Raw genomic sequence first — 21,806 nt, 5'->3', positions numbered from 1 at the left:
GCTCTGGCCAGTCAAAGATGATGGGTCAAAAATAGGCATCTTATTGGGGACAGAGGAGACAGGTTGTGGAGCCGTTATTGAGTTTGGGCCAGGCCTTCAGGTGTAACCGGCACTGCAGCATTTGTCTTGACAAAAAGACAATCAATAGTTCTCTTCATTTTGAATTATCAGTAAGGTTCCCACTCGAAGAGGAGTACAGGGTGTGATTTTACACATACACACATGCCTTTATACCCCACACGTGTTCAGCAAAGAGGAACATCAGGGTCAGAGCCAATCAGGGGAGAGTAGGGGTGCGTCTGTACCAGGGGTTGATGCATAGACTGTATAAGTGAAGCAAAAACATCTCCATCAGCCCCTGGTGGCTGGCTGCAGTATAGGTCATAAATCTCACCCCCTCCATGTTAGCAGATGGGACATTGGCCAAAGTAAAAAATCAAAGTACACGTCAAAATATTTTTTTCCCAAAGATGGTATCTGTCATTTTTAGTTGCTTGCGCGAGAGTTCCTTTAACTAATACGTTTGTTTTTATTAGTTATTTGATGCTATAAAAATGGTGTAAAAGGTCATGATTGACAGCTGTGATTGACTTGTGATTGGTCAGGCGGGTTTGTGGGCTCTCTTGCCCAATACCTACTCCACAGACTCTGGCTCCAAAATTACAAGATGCAAGCGACCATATTGGCTTCACTTTCGTACAGTGGAAGGACATGCACAGGTCACAATTTTCGAACATGACCATTTCACAAACTGCCATGATACTGGGCTGCTCTGGGGGACGCAACAACGGGGTTGACCCATCCACCACCCCGACCACCCTCCCTGTGCGGACTATGGTCTTTTCATTAATACTCGCTACCATAATCGTTCTGTGATCACAAAATAGGCTTCCCATTGAAATACTTTACTTCAAAATTCGTAATCAACACACGGAAATAAAGACATTAACGTAATCTGTTCACAAATTAATAGATTCAATTATATGACCATTTCACAAACTGCCATGGCATTTAGCTGGGGAGGAAGTGGAGTCACATCTGTAGTATACAGGCTAGGATATTCACAGAATGTGGGTGGGGTAAAAAACAATGCTTCACACATTTACATACAGGGAAAGACCTGGAAAAATGTCAGTCACAGTTTTGCCACCAATGAAAATGTTTAGTTGCACTTGAAAGATATTCGGTCATATGTGGCAAACAGGTGAAAATGTCTTTGTCCGGGCACAATTCAATCAATATTGGGCAAGTTTGTTGATTTAATAAACAGACTGATCCAAGTTTAGGCTCTTTTCATGAAGAAGAAGATTCATCTCTATGAATTTTACATGGACCTTTGAATGACAATTGGCAGTGTAGCACACTCACCATCAGGCCTGGCTTCCCCCTGAGGTTTCACACTGTTTAAACTGTGTCCAGCTGGGCCTCGGCATCTTATAGATATCATGGTCAATAGACATGAGCATGTCTGAAGCAAACAGCATTCATTCCCTGGGCACTGATCCCTCTTCCTGCAACACTCCTCAGTGTGTTATGCTCTGTTTGGGTTTGTCACCCAAAGCTGCTGTGAACAAGGTGAATGAGTAAAGACAAGGCAATAGCAGAGAGCCATTCCAGCCTGGAATACAGATTACACTGGGCTTTGAGTCAAGGAAATGTTGAAATCACATTTAATTTTTTGCAATAAAGAGAGCCTCATCACTATTCCTACTGCTCTCCTATTGTAGTATGCTCTGTTACATAAACATAGTGTGACTTAGTGAGGAAAGAGCTTTTGTTTTGTCAATGATTTGTGATGTTTGAAGGACCTGAGGGCAAACTTTTACATTTTCATTAGCTTGGAAATGTGTGTTAAAATGCTCTTCTCTCTCTCTCTCTATCTCTCTTTCTCTCTATCTTTCTGGCAGCTTTGTCCTTCTATGTCTGGCTTTTGCCACTTGGACTTTTTTGTGATGACTCCTTCCTTCCTGATTAGGCAGAAGTAGTCATTTTGGCACAGTGGGAAAACTCGTGCCGCTTATTGTTAAACTAGACTATTGTGTTTGTTTATCTTGCTTCTGCAAAGGTTTCTGTGAAGGTTTCTGGTCCTGTTGTGGAAAACATTGCACTCAATTGAATCAAGGCAGTCTGAAAATACTGGTGTTGCACTATTCTTCACCTTGCAGACTTAAGCCTGCATGTGGAGAGATAAGATTGAATGATCAGAGTCTCCTTAGTGGTCCAAGAAGAATTTTGTCATTGCTTTTTTTTGTTATGGTTTTTCTCTTTTTAAAATGTGCACATTCATGCAGCAGTTTTAATCTCAGAGTCCATGTAACCAAAGACTTTCTTTATAATCCGTTTGCTATTAGCATCTGCTTGTCTGTGTGAAAACGTCCCTCAGTGTTTATTTACATAGTAAGCTAAAAGATAGATTTCCCCAGGAAAAAAGTTTCCTGGAGTTTATGGACCTCAGGACAATATTAACACGGCAACAGCACTCTTGATTGAATGTAGAGGGACCATATGTCTTCCAACAACTGCAATAAAATCATATACTGCAATACTGCTTGCATGGCAATGCATTTGTAACAACAGTCCAGTATTATACCATATAATATTATAACATGAACACGGTCCATTTGCTGCATAATTAATACCTTTACTTTTCCTCCACTGCACACCTTCTCCACCACATGAGTGTATGTAACATAACAGTGTCTCTTGTGTGCGATACTCCAGTTGGAAAAACAATTATAGTGCATTGTATGATTTATAGTATTAATTATGCTTACTTACTTGTATTGCTAAATCAATGAACAGAGAATTATTAAATACAGAGAAACCCAAACCGGAAAACCTGCATTTATGTTATCTTGTAAAAATTCATTCATTGTAAAAAAGAAAATGGCAAATGTATTTCTAAAGATGAAAGAATCAGAGCTCCCTTAAAAAGTGTTCCAGTTTTTTCTTCTTCTTGTTCTTACATGCACATCCACCCTGTGTTTGCACATGGCAGAAGACAGCACAAACTCTCCTCTGTAAGCAAAGGTTTTTTGGCAGGCACACCATCCACAGTATGTGTTTTGCATCTGGTAAAATGTGAAAGTAAAATGGTTTGTAGCGTATGTGTTTTTCAAAAGAAAGCATAACATGAGCGTTTCAGGGCGGATAACAAAATCTGTGCTCAGAATCTGCTAGAATATATAAACAACCTATGCCATTACAAATATTTCCACATAGAAAAATACCAGATGATCAGTCATGGATGCCGCAGCATAACATGATAGTGCCTCCTTTGACAAAGCTGCCTTGAACACTTCTGTTTACAACAGATTAGGGTGTTTCTATGTCAAAATCCAGCCATTAAACAGGCAGTCACTTTTTTATTCCTGTTCCCAGCTTTTAAACCACTTACCGTAGCTGTAAGAATTTAGACTGCACTGTTAAAAGGATTCTCTCTGTAATTCCTGTTTGAAATGGAAAACAGCAACTCTATCAACATAGGAAGCAAAATGTGGGGAGAAAAGGTACATTTCCTGGATGTAAAACATGAAAAATAAAATAAAACGATCACAGTGCGCAGCAGCATACTGAACCTTCCTGCAGGTTATTGCAAGTGTTAAGTGATAATTGTGTGATATGTTGTTTCCTCTCTGCATTCAACAGTTTAGGTTTGAAGCCACCACAAAGCTTAAAGTAGAGAGCAGATATGTTGAACGGTGATTAAGACAAACAGAGGCCATCTCTCATTCTGCCACTGCTTGCTGTAGCACTAGTGTGACTAACAGCAGGACTGAATGTCTTTTGTCAGTAAATGAGAGTTTAATATGTTGCACCACGGAGATGGGACGTAGAGTGTGTGGCCCCTGCTGTTTCCTTCATCAATGCTCTGCTCTGACACAGACCGCTCCACATGAACCCACGCTCATCTTCAGCGAGTCTAAAAGAGCACAAACCTGAGAGGTTGATAACGGCCCCCTGAATTTCTTCCTGATGTGCATTCATCAGGACCGCTGCACTCAAACTTACCTTAAGGTACAAATCTCAATTAAAAATCTCACAGATGGGAAAGGTCATTTGTCTTTTTTTCCATTAAAGGAAAAATTGTCCTGAAAAAGTGAATGACTTCCAATTATTTCCCACTGTTTAGGTGTGATGAAAGAGCAGATGCAATGGGATGTTAAGTTTTCAGAATATTTTTGGTGGAAAGTTCGATTATGGCCACTCATTTGAGTGAGTACTGTAGGATTTCAAGTCTGTTGGGTTGCCTGCATATCATAAACACTTAAACTTATTATAAATGCAGCTGTTACAATTCCGAATCAAATAATTTAAACTGAAATTAAATTGTTAAGCACAAAATTGGCCATAACTGGGCGCCCAGATAGCTCAGTTGGTAACGCGGGCGCCCATGTATAGAGGTTTGCTCCTCAACCTGCGGCCCTTTGGGGCATGTCATATCCCTCCTGTCTCTCACCTTTAATGTCCTCCGCTGTCCTGTCAAATAAAGGCCTGAAATGCCCAAAAAATAATCTTAATAAAAAGTTGTTTAAGTGGACATTGTTGATTTACAACTACATTTATGAGAGGCTACAAAAGCTACAGTATAGTGTGTTGTAGCCTAATAGCCTGTGTCTAGTAATCAATTAACTAGTACATTAACTGTATCACCTAATCTAATCGTACAGTGCATGGTCTACAAATTAATAACCATTTAAAAACATGCAAAGTCATTTTTCCTTTTGTAAATTTAGGGTTGCATTTGAAAGTCCAGTCTGCAAGACCATTTCAAACACGCCTTTGAATTGTATTGCAATTTAGATTAAACGAGGCACTATGGTCCCTATGGTGTCTAAATAATTCAAAAAGTTGTACAATTGAAGTCAGAGCATAACTTCAAAATTCTGCCTCATTCCCCTTTTGAAGCAAAAAAGGTGCCTTTGTCTGTTGATCTACTTGAGCTAGAGTTTGAGAACAACCTCTAACCATACTTGGAAACTGGCTGCGGCCTTTCACTTAAATAGTCAAACTTTTTGACCTTTTATTTCATTGTCAACACTGATAGAATAGAGAGTTCTTCTAGCGAACCTAAGTCTGATGTGTCCTGACCAGGGGTTGGTGCATAGACTGAATAAGTGCCGCCCCCTCCATGTTTGGGGATGGGACATGAGCCAAATCTAAAAAATCAAAGTAAATGTCATAGACATTTTTTGTCTTTTTAGGTCATTCTGATCACTAATGTATGTTCAAGTGTTAATTTTTCTTATCTGATGCTATAGAAACAAGCTAAAACATTATGATTGACAGACGGAATTGACAGCTGTGATTGACTAGCCATTGTTCAGGCAGGTGTATGGGCGGGATTTCAATACCGCTGATCACTACTGCACAGGCTCTGGCTCCAATATTACAAGATGGCAGCAATCACATCGGGGATATTTTGGCTTTACTTTTGTACAGTGGGAGGAAGTGGAGATGCGTCGTCCATCTTTGTATGAGGTCTATGGGCCTGACACAGTATTATGTTTGGGACCTGGTCTGGGTAGTTTTGTTGCACATGGCTGATTACAGAATAATGTTGTCCATAATAGCTGAAGTTGTAGGTCCTATCTCTTTGTCCACTGAATGAAAGGGTTTCTCCAGTGACCAAAACACATGGTTGCACTTCTGTCTCCAGTAACTATAATCAAACTAACAAAACTGTAAGGAAATGAGTTTTATATTTACCATCAATCACCATCAACTAACAAGACCGCTGCCCATATTTACCAGTAATTACATTAAATGCTTTGTTGCCGCTTTATGTGTTTGTACCTCACCGTCCTTGTAACAAAAAAGGTGCAGAGTGCGAGATTGTGTTTTTTTGTTTTAACAGGGGAGTGTGATGAGAGAAAAAAAATTAAGTGAGAAGCAGTATCATTATCACTCAAGTGAGTTTCACATTGCTTTAAAGCCTCTTACAAACGGAGCCATCAGATAAAATGGAAGACATATCAAATGGGTTTGACATGATTTCTTTGAACTAAATGATGAAAGGTCTTAGAAGAGTGACATTTTCTTTGATGGATTATATAATGATGATTATAGATGTCAGAGTTTATCATGAACATGTATAGTTTCTAATCACAGTTTAAACACTTTGTGCATAACAATGCCCATTAATACCAGGGGATATACAGTATATGGTACTTTATATCTTGTGTCACAAAATAAATCTTTGATCCTAAGTAAAACTATGCATCATATTGCACACGAGTATAGAGTAAGAGGAAAAACTGAGCAAAGCCCGAGCAAAATACTATCCAACAACTACATCATTTTATTAAAGTTGAATCCGAGTTTAAAGAAAATACTGGTGCAACTACCCTGCACATATGCTGCTCTGTAGTGAATGGTGTTGTTTATGAAGTTTAATGTACAGTAAGATAAACTTGCATGCACAATATATGGTGATACCTTATGGTATTGCCAGGGCAATTTCTAGTGCACTTAACCAATTCTTTCCATATGCATTTTCATATAGAAGTGAACATACACACATTGCACATAAATCACATAAGCTAACAAATGTAAGGACCGCAACTTAGAGGCATGACATACCCATTTGACCTCATTTCAATATGTTGTAATTCTCATATGTTTAACCAGACGTTACTTCATATGACTGTAAGGAACTGTAAGCTGCTCAGAGGAAATTTCAATTAGTTCACCAGCAATTGAGCTTCTCCCCTCCACTGAGATGATGAAAAAGTTGTGTCTTTAATCAGGTTTAGTGGCTCTAGTTTTCCAGTGTCCACTTATTGTTGAAAACATCATTCCTTAGTTGGAGTATGGCTGTTACACTTTCCATCACTTATTAACTTTGTCCTCCCATGGTGGACAGTGAGTGGCTCTACATTTCTCCATAACACTGTAATCATCTCTGCAATCAACAGCAACACCACAATCGTATTTTCATTCAATGGTGATGTACAGTTTTACTGGGCTTTTTCAATCACAGTTTAGAGTGCCGCTTACTGTGCTACATGGCTGCAACACAACAAGCGCCTGGAAGTACGGTGGCTGCTACGGAAACAAAAACTTGCATAAGGTAAATTTGGAACTGACAATCTGATTATGGCAGTGGTGGCCTAATGGTTAAATAAGCAAGCTTGTGACCGGAACCTTACCGGTTCAGTCAAACCGACAGGATAAATTCTGGGTGGGGAAAGTAAAAGAGCAGCGCTTGTTCCTCCCTCATCACCACCAGTGAGGTACCCTTGAGCAAGGCCCTTATCCCCAACTGCTCCATTGGAGCTGCTCAGTGGCCAGCAGATCAACCTGGTACAGCTGTGGTTGTACTGGGCAGCTTCCAGGTACGAATGTAGAAGTGTGTGAATGTGACAGGTTGTCGTTGCAAATGGGAATTTGTTCTCAATCAACGTACCTAGATAAAAGGCTAAGTGTTATCAAGCTAAGGTCCTTGCAAACATAATACTGCATATAAATAAATATACAGTAGTTACCCTAAAATTGACGTATGTGATGACAAAAGCTGATGCCAAAAGCTTTACACTGCTGTTTTCTTTACCCTGCTGCATCCCACCACAAAGCAGCTTTTAGGCATTTTCTGTTGTTTGCTAGCAGACGGGATGGACAAGGAGGCAACTTCACACAATACAAAGTCAATAGAGCAATGAATTTTCCTCTCAGGTGTGGGTGGGACTTAAATGTGCTCTGTCTCTGTAGGCAGTATACATGTGTATGTGCTTTCTCTGACAGTTTACACCAGTGCCTGTCTTTGGTAAATGGAAGAGAATGTATTTCTATATATTGTTGGTCACTGGGTATCACGATGTGTTCAACGGGCAAAGGTAATTGCCTTTATGTTGGACCCAAAGCGCCATGCAAGATCAGCGAAGCGAAGCTCATCTAAAATAAGAACATGCTTTACCGTGCCCAGAGAGGGACAGCGCTTTCGAATTTGAACCAAGTTTGAGGCTGGTTCAACTTTTGAAATGTATTCTTGCCATCTCCTTAGGGATGTGGAACACAAAAGGCCCCTTGTGAAGAAAATTAACATTTTTCACAGTTCATTGAGCTCATTTAAATTAATCAAAGATGCAACTCATGCAACTCATTTTCATATAGTATGGCAAAGCTGATGTCAAGCCCTGCTCAGTATTAGGCCATACTGTAGGTGTAGTCTGCTGACTCTAAACATAATGCTCACCTGCTATGAAACCCTAGTACATTATAAATTCCAAATTGTGTATGTTACTTCTGTTTGGTGAGTTACTTTTGATTTTACTATTATCATATTTTGTAACTTGAATGTAACCGAAAAAACTTGCAGTCAGAAGTGAAGTTCAAGTCCTCTATCATTCCTTCAAAATGAAGACATAGAAATACATCAGTATTTTCTATAGCATATTCCCCTTAATGTATCAATAAAAGTAGTGAGATCTTGCCAAGTACTACATGCATGCCAGGTTTTCCGCAGACATTATATGTGGCCTATAAAGCAAGTTTAAAAAAAGTTATAAATTAAATGTGCACTGCATGAATTATATTTAAAGTTATTTGGAAAATTATCTCCAGCAATCTGAAGTTCATCAGTGCAAAGGAGGCAACTTGTTTATTTCTTTTCGAGGTTTATGTCGGTGTTTGATTTACAGCATATTTGCGGTATTTTGCATAGTCTCGGAATATTGCCACCAAAACCAATCCAATGGAAAGTTATTTCCCTTGGAGAACCATTTATTTAGTCAAGGCCGGAGTAGTTTAGCAGGATGGCTTTCATTTCACGGTTCATACTCTCAATGTGATTAATAAGTAAAATGCTGTTGAAGAGAGAGAAAAGCCGTCATTCAATCCTATCTTGCTGGAATGGTGGGAAGACAGAATATCCTAGGGCATTAGGAGCTGTTGTCAATCACTGCACAGAAAATCAAACATATTAAGGTACAAGTCCACATCTGGTTTGGCTCTTTCCACAGCCAGCTAGAATAGGATACAAGGGATAGGAGTAACTACAGATCAGCACACCAGTGCTGCAATCAGAGTGACATTGCCAGGCTATTTGAAGCCGTTTCTATCATTTATCTGATGATGAATTAATTTGGTGCATGACATTTGTCAATTGATTTAAGCTACTAGTTCCTCTGAGAACGTGGTTTTAGTTTCTGTTTAACCTGGTGAGCCAGAAAGGGACGAGGGCTAGAAAGGTCCCTCCAAAATATTACATTGTTATTTGCTGAAATTGATCATTTTGAGCCTCTGAATGCTTTTATAAGATGTTTTTTTTTTATTATTTTGGGCTATTTACAGCTTTAACTGGTGAAATAGCTGGGATATAAAAGCTGAGAGAGAGGGAATACATGCAGGAAACCATCAAAGGTCTGACTCAAACCCTTGACCTTCTGCATCGAGGTTTCCAACCTCTCCATATGTGCGCCCGCTCTCCCAACTGAGCTAACCTGCCACCTCTGAATGTCTATTTAACCACACAGTAGATAAATATACACATACTGTATATGTGTGCAATAATGTCTTGAACAAAGTTTGCACTAGCAAGTTTACTAGCAGTTCAGAAATATATTACGTTACTTTGTGCTGGGTTTGCACCGTGGACTGGGTGAAAAACGCTAGACTAGCTGCTTTCTGCTTAGATGCTGAAGCATTGACGTTGTGCTTTTGTGCCAAGCTATTTTGGTATTAAAAAAAGACACACTGTAAAGTGTTTTCATTTTGTTTTAGCTTCAAATGATCCCAAACTTTTGGACACTTGCTGTTGTTTTCTCTGACATGTCTCCTTTTTTTGTCACCCGCTATTTCTTCTGTTTTTCGTGTCTTCTTCACGTCACCTGTACACAGCTTGTAGGCGTGTTGGGTGACTGTAATAATCATCTGTGCGAAACACAGTGGGAAGTTACATAGATTAAATGAGCCTTCAATGATGTTTAGTAATCAAAATACTCAAGTTACTTGAGGAGTCATTTCAGGCCTACAGAAGATGTAAAGACAAAACATGATTAGCAAGAGAAAGTGAGTCAGGACTTGATATATTGATTCACATGTTGACCGGCTGCTGCTGTCCTCCCTCTGCTCCATCTCTCTGTCTAGGGCACTGTGACTGTAAACAATGGGCAACACTGATTAGGAAGCTTATTTATAAAACTGCATAAACCTAAGGTATTGACAACAACAACGTATGGGCATGAATATTGAAATTATTTTATCAGTGAGCATTTAAGGTTACCGTTTACAGTCACAGCAAACTGACCACATCATTAATTTCAATGTTGACTGCTCCACAATAACTAACTGATAAATAAGAGCCAACACTGGAGACAAGGATGTCATACATTATTGACTCGAAGCTTGAAAGGCCTTTCAAACAATTATCACTATTATTATAAACAGCATATGTTTATCATAATAACCATATGACTTTTTGTACTTAAGTCATGAAATGGTTAATATTGTTAAGTTTAAATCTACACCATCATCATTATTTTTAAATCATTCAAGTTTTTTACATTCATAGTTGTTATTTATTGGCAACAGAGTACCCTTATTGATTAGTATTTCTCAAATTTGTCAAATTATGCAACACATTCACAAGTATTTGTAAATGCATGCTTGATGCTACTTGAACAACAACTCTGGATCTTATTCTGAATTTCCTACATGTTGTACCTCTGGCCAGGCACAGTGTTTGTCAGCAGGAAGATACAGAGTTCAGCTTAACTCATATACTCCCTATGGCAATGTATGCATGATTAATACGGCTTGCGTGCATAAAGTACACTCACCATGTAACTAGTGTCTGCTGTGACTCATACAGCCCATGGCAGGAGGGACTATATCCATCTAATTTCTGAGGAGTGTGTTGGTGCCATCCGCTGCTTTGTCATCTTTAACGATGTACGATCACCTGTCATTTTGATTAAGTAAGCTCTTGAATCTTCTCTGGTATAACTTCAATTTCCATTTTTTCCCATGGATACTCCAACACTGTTGGTAGATGGAGAAAAGTGACCTCTTTTAAAGTCTGGTCTCTAATGACTTATCTCTTTCTGGGAACTCAGCAATGTTTTAAATATTGCATCAGCAACACACACTTTCATGTCTGAATGATGAATGTATGTTGGAGGATATTTACGGAAAATAAGCAACAATGTAATATATTAATGTTGGTGATGCAGTAAAAAATATAGTTTATCTGAACTACTGTATCCTGACCTGTAGAATACTATATTTGCATGTGCATGTGTGTGTGTGTGTGTGAAAGAGAGGGAGAGAGAGAGATAGAGAGAGAGAGAGAGAGAGACTGTAGTTGAACACAAATGTTAGATTCAGGGACTTTGTGCAAATGTCAGCAGGCCTCTCAGCACCTCCCGAGCAGCCTAACTGGATATGGCACTGAGACACTTCTGACCATATGGCTCTTGTAATTAATTGTGCCAATTAATTTTTGGCTCGCCCTTAATGTTTGCACAGTCACTTATGTAATACCAGAACCCTGTGAGCAAGCACTTCCCCAAGCCTCTCATAATGAATGTTAGAATATGACCAGAAGGTTGTGCGGTGGTAAGGTTAACACTGTGGGAGAGTGCTTGATCTCATTCGGAAAAACGTTGAGGTCATTTAAATCCGTCTAATCATTTGATACTTCTTACATAAACAGAAAAGAATAATTTAGAAATTATGAGGAAATATGTTGTCATTAAAAAATGGATACCGCTCTTTGGCATTTAAAACAAAAGTCATTTCTAAACTAGTTACATTTGCCAAAATTAAAGAGCTACCACAGAACAGTATAAACTCTATGCAAAACGTTTTTCTCTATGCAAAATGTTTAGCATTTTCTTCCCAAGATAATTGCACTGTGGGTATTTGCTTTAATACATTGGTGTACATTAAACACAGCCCTAGCTGAAAAAGAAAGAGGGATTGTTGCACAACGTAAATACATGAGTACATCACTCTCTTTTCACATAGCATGTGACGTGCAACAACTGCAAGTACACATGGCCTTGATGCAGGCCAAAACCCAGTACAAGAGTTATCTATTATGTATTGTTAAAGCAATATATCCAAGGGAAAGGTGAAGAATTGCCCACGGACACGTTCATTCACAGAACAAAATATATTCATTTTAAATGCCCTGCTCGTTTCAGTGCACCTTTAACAACTCACTGTGACTGTGAACAATATGCAATGCCGTCTTGTATATGCGATGCAAGATAACCCAGGTGATGCTATCAACGTCATGTACTAAACACACTGAGGCATGTCTGCGTCACAGTCTGGGAATCTCTTTCTGTATCTTTCATTGTGTTCTTATCTTTTCATTCGGGGCATGTTTTGTTGTTTTTAATTACTTTACTTATTTCCAGCCCAGAGATTTGAGGTGACCTATAATTGAGGCGTACTGTTTTTCTGCCTAGCACAGTAAAAGCCCTAATTTGTATGCACTGAGCCGTCAAAGAGGCTGCGTCACCTTCTGTGTCGTAGGACACCATGCTAATCGCCCTTGGATGACTAAAGAGCTCGGATTATGGCACTGTTTTCCCCCTTTTTTTCCTTATAGGAATGCAAAGGTCAGGCCTTCGGAATATTAGTCGCACTATCGCCGTGTGGGGAGTCACAGGGTGTTGCTGGGGGCGGCCTGAAGGGCTCATGCTTGCTGGTTCCTGAAGTCTCATCCTTCTGCTTCTCTCTCACCTTAACTTTGAGATTTGATAAGACTTCTGCTCCTGCAACGGCTCTGGAGCGTTGCACAGTGATAACAGGCCAGCGAGATATCAAGCTGTTATCTCCTTGATGCTGACATTCACCTCATATACTTGATAACATATGTCCAAAATGTACAGTGCTCTCACCGAGAGAGCAGCAGGGAACCAAGGAGGCAATAAACAGGGAAGGAAGATTCTGACAACTAATCAATTTTTTTTATATTAGCACCATTTGCTTCTTCTACTACATATTGGCTGGCTTGACAGAAAGCGGCAAAGCCAGCCTACGAAGCACTTGTATTGTTGTCATTTTGAAGAGAGCTGGGCGAAAACTCAGGTACATCAGATTACCCTTGGTAGTTTCAGGTCATGAGCATTTTAGTTATTTAGGATATTTAGATGAATTGCGTTAGATTAGGTTTTATATTTCACACAAATCCTAATGACAGATACACGGTCATCTGAATAAAAGTTGACGCAGTTGAACATATTTCTAACAAAACAAACTGTCCAAAACACTGTAGTTCAAACTATCTCCAGTGGAAACAACAAGAGAAGACATAATACACGCTTTGAAGCCATCATTCCTTTTTTTATTTTGAACATGACACAATTTGTGAGACAATGTGTTTCGAGATACTTTGGTCTTCAGAATTAAATTACGTTTTACATTAAAAAGAGGTTTGTTCTTCACAAGCGCCGGCAATAAAAAGGAAAGATGTACCTTATCTCTGCCTGTACTCTCGCTTGCTTTTATTACCAAGGTAATTTGCATTTTAATTTGGAGCTCGAACCTGTGCTTAATAGAATTAAGCTGAGAGACACATTGACATGATTTTCTGACCCCTCCAAGGCCTGCTCGTACAGAACGGGCAGAATCACTCAAGTTGTAGCGAGGCATGGCATGAGGTTAACCCCAGCTGAGATAAGCCTTAGAGGTAAACACTGGCTCCTAAATGCCAATTATTACCATGATTTCAACAAACTCTGTGCAGAGGTAGTGCATTAACCTGTAAAATGGTGTGTTTCTGTATGAACACACAAATAAACTACACACTTGTATTGAGACCTCCCCAAAAAATATTGCCCCTTTGGTGAACAGCATTGGATGACCTTACACAGAAAGCAAAACAGTGTTGTCTTTTATTCTTTAACGCACATCAAGATTGAAGTTTGTGTTTCCATAATAACTCCTAGGCCTGTGTCTGTGAAATTGGAAGTGGGCTTGCCAGACATTTGAATGTTTACAGCAGCTTTGAATTTCCTATTCCAGTCAATATTAGGATAGGCTAAGGAGGGAATAGCTTGAGAGGCGGAAGTGCTACGAAGCATGACCAGCCTAGCTGTCGACCTACGAGAAAGAGAACCAGACAGAATGAGGTTTGGCATTTTATAATTAGAGATGAGGGGCTAGAGCAGCAAACAATGCATTTCAACTGTCTGGCACATGTCAATGTCTTCTACTGTAAGTACAATAGCAGGAGTGAGATGTAACATGAGATGCCTGCCTCAAATAATAACAGCCCAAAGTATGTGATTGTTCATTTTATTATACGATCCGTTTCACTGCTTTCAGTACTTAACTTAAGAGGCTTTTGTCTCCACCACTAATGTTTTGTTGGCTTTCTATAGGCTCTGTTCCTCCATCTGTGTACAGTGTGAGTCATCTATTCACAGACAGACAAGTCTAAACACTGTGTTCTTCCGATAGTTGTCAGCCTTAACCTTTAAGGTGGTTTTAATAAATGTATAATTGACACTGAAAAGATTGTTGCCGCAGAAATACAAAAAGCTTGAAAAGGTCTGAATGAAGGATAATTTTCCCCAAGGCCAAATTAGTGAGATCTGAAAAGATCATGGCCGTGTCTGCCCACACAACTTAAATATCTAGCATACTCTTGAAACATAAGCACTCAACCATTTATTAGCAACACATAAGAATTATTTATTATTGCAGCGATTCCAAAATATAAAGTGACGTCCTTGACACACAACTATAGATAAGAGAGGAAGACGTACAGCATGTAGATAAACAAACACCAGCTTCTCTAATGTATTTTACTCGGGCTGCCATCAACCACAGATTAGAAACGCAAAAGCCTGGGGTGACCATCAAATCTCAAAGACTGGTAGGCAATATGATATTCAAAACAAAAACACAAAATACTACTACATAAACACAGTATGGTAAGGTTAAATAGCTGCATTCATTGGATGAAGACCAAGATTCACCACTTATAAGCAACAGTAGGCATTAATACAGGATTTAATCAGTACTTTCTTTGATAAATCCTGACTTTCCTTGATTAATCCTTAAAAAAAGAAAGAAGTGTAGTTTCCATGCAAATCTGTCAGTCTGCCACCTCAATCAACCCTGAATTACACTAACTGGCATCTGCATGTCCCACTTTGGCCTTGAGCATTACTACATTTGGCAAAGCATTGATGCAGGAACTGTTGCACTCCTCATTTAACCGACAATAAACATGAACACATACAACAACTTAACAATAACAGAGGGAGAAGTCTTACCTTAAACCAAGTGTTTGTTCTTTGTCTTGCTGTGCAAAAGCATCCACCACAGGGCACAATAAAGACTCGCTCATCCCAGTTTCACAAATTCTAGTCTATATCCTTGACGTTCAACTTCTGGGATTGCTCCGTTGCTGAAGGAAATTCCACCGGATTTCACTTTTTTCAGCCAAATGTCCGTTACCTTCCGCTTTCTTTGTGTTGGAATTTTAACTCCGGTTGATTTATGTGGACTATGGTTAACTGCTCCATCTGTCCAATCGGAGTTTTCTGTTGCATGACTAAAACAACTGTTGAACATACACCAAAACAAGTTCCTTTCAGAGGCTATTTTGCAGAAGCACCGTTGCTCTGTCCGGTGCTTACCGCCTCTTATGACGATTGTGATTGGTTTGAAGAAAATCCCAATAAACCAGAGCATTTTTCTCCCACCCCGGAATGCTGTGTGGACTAGCCAGATCCTCCTCCGCAGTGCTGTGGAGAAAGGTCTGGCAATGCGAGACTACATAAATCCCAACATGAAAAATTAGGCTAATGGATGGTCTGGATCTATAATGGCCTCATGACGTTCTCTTAATACATTCATGGCTCGTGAAGGGGCAGTAATTAAGCTAGCTTGTTGGGCTGCTGTCAGTAGCAGCAATGTTAGCTATCTAGCATCAGAGTTGCTGTTTCCAAGCCGGAGTGTGATTTCACCCTCCTCTTCAGCGTTATTGTTGTAGTTGTCTGTTTCTTCGTTTGCTTCTTCAGGTAAAAATGTCAATTCAGTAGCCTGTTTTTAACCTTCAGAGTTCATTTTCTGTACTTTAGTATCTGACACTTTGCTTTCAGCCCGTGAGTGTGCAACAGCGCCCCTGTGTGGCCGCCACAGTAAAAGAATGGGAATGTTGCGCAGATAATGAAATAGGCTGAATAGAAAATAATGGGGTATGACACATCATTTATGTGTTTTGTTATCTGCCATTTTTCTGAAAATTAAACATTGTCATTTAAATAACTTCAGCCTCTTAGCATTCCTCCTCTACTGCAGACTGACACTTTCATTAGGTTTCCAAGGTGGCCACAGTTATTGCAAGCCACCCCCTGCTGCGGCATATTTCTGCTATCTATAAATGTAGCAGTTATGAGCATTTCCCAGCATATTTTACATTTATCGTCGTTTGTATATTTCACACTGTGTACTGCTTCAGCAAACTGATGAAATGTGTTTGTTTCACTTCACAATGTTAAGAGGTAGAATCACTTTCTGTAATGGTGAGGACAAAAGTGTATATTATCGTAACAAACTTTGTTGTATTTATATGATTTTGCAGAAAGTTTTATTTGTCGTTGCTTTGCCAGATACAAACCTCTTTGCTACTACCACATTATGTAGTATGTAGGCTACCGTGTGGTCTTGTCTTTCCGTTTTCTATATTGCCATGAGTCACCAATGCATGCTTGAAGCCTTAAGGCTGTTGCCCCTAAGAATGATTAGTCATAGCCGAGGTGTTGCAGTGGCACTGAGCTGCTGGCAACACTGTGAAGATCCACAATTTAATGCCTATTAATTCAGAGAGACGAACTGTGCACTCCATTTGTTCTTCTCTTTACCCCATGAAATGAAGTGCTGTACTTAGTAATATTGTTTGTTTGACACTTTATGAAATAACTTGCAGATAAAACCCTTCAAGTCTCACATTCAAGCTTTACTTACAGATATCCTTGTTCCTATTTCCTACTTTCCTAATAAATTACTTGAGTGCATACTGATTTGTGATCCAATGGAAGATTTTCTCCATCATGTGCTTGAAGGTGGAGGTTTAATTGAAGCAAGGCTAAGTTCTTAAGACCTTCATAATCAAGTAGCTTAATGCAAACAGACATGTCCCCTGGTAGCCCTGCTCCTCCACTACTCTTAAGCATATGTGATCGCAGGTGATGTGACAAGTATCGTCCAAGTAAAAACACCACTGGCATTTTGATAACTATAACTTTTCTTAGTATAAAGCTGTGTAGAATAATACATTTGAGATTTTTAATGGTGAAATGTTCCATTTGAGACTATTTAGCCAGTGTGAAGTAGCTTTTAGACATATTTAGGCCTACAGCACAGGATAGTCCACCACATTCATTTTACTAACTAATCCTGCTCCGAGCAAACAGTGTTATTTTCTTAATTTTTATATTTTTTTCTGCGTGCTACAGTTACACTAGATTATCATGTCTGCACTCAAATTACACTCACCCCAAATCTCTGATCCGCACACCCAATGGTAGCTAAATAGGTTACCATTTAAAATAAAAATAGGTACTTCCAAAACAGTTAAATTAATAAAGGCACATTTCAGATACAATAGAAAAACATAATAAGATGCTAAAATATAATTTGCTAAATACTGGGGGCGTGACGCAAAGCCGAACTTCAGATAGTGGGGTTGTTTTCAGGTGTCAATTAATAACAGGAAGTGCGTTCACCACATTTCAAGCTAGCTAAAAAAGAATCAAATATTAGTTTTTCCTTAAAACTGGGGCACGTTCAATCTGTGTGTCTAGGTTTCCGTGTTGAATGACATGTTTTCTCGGAACTGACTGTTGTAAATAAATATAAATATATATATAAATATATATATATCTTGTTTTGGTGGGTGTGTCTCTCGTTCACAGGTGATACAATCAGCAGAGACGTGTCTGGAAACTAGCACAGCGGGTTTTCAATGAAACTCAGTTTTAGTGTCAGAAAAACAACCGTGTTGCCACTTTTTGTCGGGTCTGTAGGTGGCCCTGGTTTTAAAGTTCTTCTTGCCATACGTCTATAAACTGCAGCTCCTGAAGAAACAATTATTTTGACGAGGCGAGTGCAACAAGTGAAGAAGTGTAGTGCAGCGACAGAGATGCTAACAGTTAGCGGCTAACGTTAGCGTTGGTCAGGTACACTAACTACCGGTAATACCACGATACACTAAGCTAACACTACCCTCCTCTGCGCCAATGTGTCTGCTACAGGCCCCATATTCAGACCGACACCAAGAACAGTCTGTTTACAACAGCGTAAAAGTCACGCAAATTTGTGAGTGCATATAAAGTTGGGATTAAGAATACAGCCTTGAGGACGATATGCCGCATATGGGTGACATTTTGACACTGACCTTCAAGGAGCCCTTCCCAAAGGGAATATATGAAACGGGATATATGTTTTTTTTCTTGTTTTGGTGGGTGTGTATTAGTATACCTCAGTCTATGAGGGAAACGTTTGCAAGCGGAAAGATGTAGTCCTGAAACGGTTCAACGTTGACACTTCCCAGCACTCATCTATTTGAATGGTGAGTACATCTTTGTCATGTCTGCTATATGTTGCACTGTAAATCATTGCACACAGTGCCTCTATGTTCTTTGTAGCCTACCTAGCATAGCGTGGCTGTTGCTGTTAATGTACTGTAACGACACAGGCGACACAAGTCGTGCTTTATGTGGTGTGTGATGTGTATAATTAAGTAGTTACAGTCGTGGACCGGTTTGACCTCAATTCCCTTTGATTGCCTCTTGGTTTGGTTGCTGCTCTCAGATCAGTAAACCCTATCGGTGCTGTGCAGTTGTTGACGTGGAAGACCCACCATCAGATTTCTTCTGAAGTTGACACTAACCTATCACCTGTTAGCATGGTGCACTGAAGCAAACTGAAACTTGTTGCCTACTGTATTTGTCAAAAAATATATTGCCAACCGTTTTTTTGTCCATCAAATTATGTGCTTCTTTCTGCAGGATTTCCTGCTTTTCTCTGATTGGCATTATTATCAATTGAATCATCTCAGACAAAAAAGATTTGGAAACTGGTTATGTTGATTTTTCACATTTTGATATGCAACAATGATTCCGTTAATTAAAAAAAAAAAAAAAAAATCTATTGATTAATGTTCTCATCTGTTGGATTAATAGACCTGCAGTGATATTTGGGGTCCAGTCCTACCAGTGGGAGGTGACACAGATCTGCTGTGCTTACAAACTGATTGTTCAATTGTAAAGTGGAGGAGAGGGATGTTCCAGTGAGAACAAAACCAATTCATTCATTGCACCAGAGAGTTCTCGACAGCATACACTATATTACAAATTAAACAAGCTCCCGCAGCACTAATATGGAAAAGCAGTGTAACAAGGATGGCCTGTGGATTTTGTACAGGAAATATATGCAAGGACAGAAATAAGCCAGATAATAGCAATAAAAAAGTTTTTCTGCTATTTTGCAGTGAAGCGCCGCCCGAGAATAGACCATTCAGGCTCTTAAAATAAGCTTTTTTTTTAAGGTGCAGACTTCCTACGTTGGAGCCAACAGATGGTAGTTTCACACAGTTATTCACTTTGAAGTTGCATCTTTGCAGTGGGCCTCTCCCTCCTATGCTGGGGACCCCTGAGTAAATCTCCCAACTAGAACATACTGACATGATTTCAAATAGTTCTTCTCTCATGCTTTCTCTGTCTGCTGCTGTCCTCACCGAGAGCAGTTTAGAATGTGAATGTGTTTTGTGTTTGTTTTGCTGAGGGAGAAAATGCATGCACTCCAGAGTATGATCTGAAAGAAAGAAGACTGAGACGGGCATAGCCCTGATCTATAATTGGAATCTGTTCTTGGATGTGGAGAGTTTCAAACGCCTATCCTCCAAAACCCTTTCTCTTCCTAATGGGAAAGGAGCACGTGGACACATCTTTTTAGATTTCTGCTTCTGTTTGGGACTCTCAATAGATGACAACAAGGTTGTTCGAAAATATTAATGCCGCAATGCAGAATTTCTCCTCGTGATACCAGAAAAAGCTCTTATTTTTATGGATGCAGATATGCATCTTCACCAACATCACACTCATGTGCACCATTCTGTGTACTCAAGCGTCTATTAGATATTCACAGGGTGAAACCATACAGCCCACTTATTGTCCGAGAGCCTTGGATGGATACCATTAATGCTTACTATAATTTGTTTTGTGCTCGAGTCCTGAGTCCTGTGTTCCCATTGATTGGCCCATTATTGAAGACACCAACATGGAGCAGCCTGTGGTTCTAATGGCATGCTCTCTCCTTCATACAGACACTGAGCAATGGTAAACCATTACAACGTGAAGCTCCTCAGCATAGCCTGTCACTGCAGCCAGTTATTCAGCATTCATCCTCAATAGTAGAGCCGTAATTGTAATCAAGGAAAAATGATAGAGCTTGTTAACATTTTTTTGGAGGAATGCCGGTGTCAGGTGCAATCTGTTTTGAAAACTAATAGTAGTTGTGATATATATCTCAAATATGGTCACCATGACAAATGATTCTCAGTTGATGAAAAGGGCTGATGGAATGCCCCTTTGTAATGTACATCATGGTGGCGGCTAAAACCTAGACTGACATTTATCACCTTAGAGAAGATAAAAAGTCGGGCTCTCCGAGGTCCTTCTTACTCTCTAATCTATTTGGATTTCCTGAGATCCCCAGGCTTTGACTGACTCCACTCAACGAGGCTACAGAAGGGAGTAGGAGAAAAAAGTACACAGCGAACAAGACAGGAGGAGACAAGTAAATGATATTAATAATGCAAGGCAGAAAGGTTAGGGAAAGAGAAACAATAAGTAGGGAGAGAACCAGTGATTTAAATCTTTTTCTTTGGATACCCCTGGAATCAAAAGTTAAGAGCCAAGTTAAATTTCATGATCCACATATGTGTTGATGTACTTGAATCTTTTTTAAAGTTGTATACCATCCTATCACTTTTTCATTGACAGTTCAAAAGTCTCCTATTAACCAAAAATGTGATTGTTTTATAGCTGTTTTTTGACCTTCACTGTGCAGAGTTTGATGCTAGAAGGCTGTTTAACAATGCATCTGATAGAGGAGAGTTTTCAACTTAAATCTGAGTTTAAGACATGCATGTATCAACGTAATTATGTGACACCACAACTGGTTTGGAAGCCAATGTGATCCAGTATGAAACTTAGCATAGTTAAGGGTAATGTGGAAACTTGAAGCCTGCGGTTACATACCAAGGAGAACTGACTTTTGTGTCTCGTAGTAGGATTTTACAACGAAGGTAGAGAGAGTTAATGTTATTTTAAGAAGTTCTGGTGGTAAACTGGTTCATTGAGTTTTATCAGACTCAACTTATGATTCAAAGCGGAGTATTTTCTGTCTTTAAAGATTTCTTCCATCATATTTTGAAAATGCTAAATAAAGCCTGACTACTTACCTAACTGCTACCTATCTAACTACTTTTCAGGCCAAAACTGATACTCTTACTTGTTTACTGTACCTCCCACAAATGGGATTATCTGGTAGTATGTACTGTATATATTAAGGATGTCACGACAACAAATCTTTCGATTCTAAAATGACAAAACACAGATGATCCCCATTTTTTGGAAGCACCTTGGGCGCCGATGCCAGTGTTAGCATCGGTGCTGCACTTCTTCCGGATACGCTTGAGAGTGTTGCAGTCAATACTTACATTCAAAAGTAGGAGATAGGGATGTCACCAGAACCGATACTTCCGGTACCTTCCGGTTCTAAAATGACAAAATGCAGACGATGCCCATTTTTTTGAAGGACCATTAGGGATCACG

The 21,806-nt window shown here is 39.4% G+C and overlaps 1 long non-coding RNA gene across 1 annotated transcript; it reads left to right on the top strand.

Annotated features, from left to right (window-relative positions):
* Positions 1–1,122: 1,122 nt before the first annotated feature.
* Positions 1,123–9,448, top strand: LOC116697256 (uncharacterized). Its single transcript, XR_004333979.1, has 3 exons — positions 1,123–1,134; positions 4,611–4,613; positions 9,361–9,448. It is a non-coding gene; the product is annotated as an uncharacterized LOC116697256 (long non-coding RNA).
* Positions 9,449–21,806: the final 12,358 nt, after the last annotated feature.

Source organism: Etheostoma spectabile, chromosome 10 (genome assembly GCF_008692095.1).
Source record: "Etheostoma spectabile isolate EspeVRDwgs_2016 chromosome 10, UIUC_Espe_1.0, whole genome shotgun sequence".
In the NCBI taxonomy this organism is placed as follows: Eukaryota; Metazoa; Chordata; class Actinopteri; order Perciformes; family Percidae; genus Etheostoma; species Etheostoma spectabile.
The sequence above is the reverse complement of the archived record's forward strand: the minus strand, read 5'-3'. Positions and strand labels throughout refer to the sequence as shown.